We start from the raw sequence: 1,591 nt of genomic DNA, 5'->3' as shown, positions 1-1,591 counted from the left end.
CTAAACCCGTTTACATGAACATTAAACATTACATTAAATTACTGAAACAACTGAACAGTGTTCTGTGGCTGCAGAAAAGACCTCACAGCAGCATATACAATATTGTAACCAGAACATGTTGTACCTGAAACTGTATTATTTGATTCAATTATATGAACAGAAATCTAACAAATATTGAACTTTGATTTTTTTTTTTTTTTTTTCATTTTTTTGTGGGTATTGTGTACAATATGGTCCCTTTCTATAACTTCGTCTCTTAAACACCAGGTTTTTACTCTGAAGAATGGACGATTTCATCATGAAAGTGGTGACAATCATCATCGTGTGTATCGGCCTTCCTTTGACCCTTGTGGCCATCTATGCTGTTCGTTCTCTGGTATGTATATTTTTACTTTTACCATATTTATTTATTTACTGTCTGTGCTAGAATCTTGATCTAGGTTAGGGGCCAGGTGTCAGGGGACTGGATGAATTATTGTAATGATTTATACATTCACAGGAAAATATTTACTCCATAGTTACAGTGCACATGAAGCGAACTGGACCCTAAACACATTCAGCTTGTATGTGTGACTCCATTTCAGCCTTCTCCTGAAATGTGGAGGTACATGGCACCATTTAGTTTCAACTTTTATCAGGGCGATCTGTACAGCATTATGTTGGCTCATTGTTTGGGGTTTTTATTTTTATTTTTTTAATTATGGAATTTTGTAGATATTCATGGTCCCCAGAGCATGAACCCCACTGACCTTGTTCATCTCCTGACTTTTCCCTTAGCACCATTAAGAGGTTAATGTTTTTTTAAATTTGTTTTGTTGTTGTTGTTGTTTTTGTGAAATGTCTCGACAAGTATTGGACTGGATTACCTTTTTGTTTTCTTTTGTTTTCTTTCTTTTGTTTTTTTTTAATGACACTTTCATGGTGCCCAGAGGTTGAATCATCATAACTTTTATGATCTGACTTTTTATTTACAACCATNTGGTCCCCAGAGCATGAACCCCACTGACCTTGTTCATCTCCTGACTTTTCCCTTAGCACCATTAACACTTTCATGGTGCCCAGAGGTTGAATCATCATAACTTTTATGATCTGACTTTTTATTTACAACCATCATCAGGTCAAACATTCTGATTAGTCCAATACTTTTCCATCATACTGTATATCAGTGGAATTCATAATTAACCTCTGTTAACATGTTTCCTTCTACTGTTATATGATCCTTTCTGAAATGCATGTAATTATGAGAGAGGCTCACCTTGCAAACACAAACATGACACTCAAACTGTGACCTCAGTCTGGTGCATCCGTTTGATAAATACAGAGGAACATGCGTTTGGTCCAGAATGTATCATATCTGTGCCTAAAAAACAGGTGCAAAAGCTACAGTAAGTCAGGCCTTTTGTTATTACAGTGACTATGCTTACATGCACAATAATATCCCACTATCAAGCTGAATATGCCAATATTTGGAATTTGATGCTGGTCATGAAAACAGCATATTCTGTCTGGATATTACAAATTAGGCCTTTTTCCAAATTTGCATATTACGTATAGAATAGAATATTTCTCTGACCTCTTTGTGTTTTCACCA

This window comes from Epinephelus moara, chromosome 19 (assembly GCF_006386435.1).
Source record: "Epinephelus moara isolate mb chromosome 19, YSFRI_EMoa_1.0, whole genome shotgun sequence".
Taxonomy (NCBI): domain Eukaryota; kingdom Metazoa; phylum Chordata; class Actinopteri; order Perciformes; family Serranidae; genus Epinephelus; species Epinephelus moara.
Note: the sequence above shows the minus strand (reverse complement) of the source record.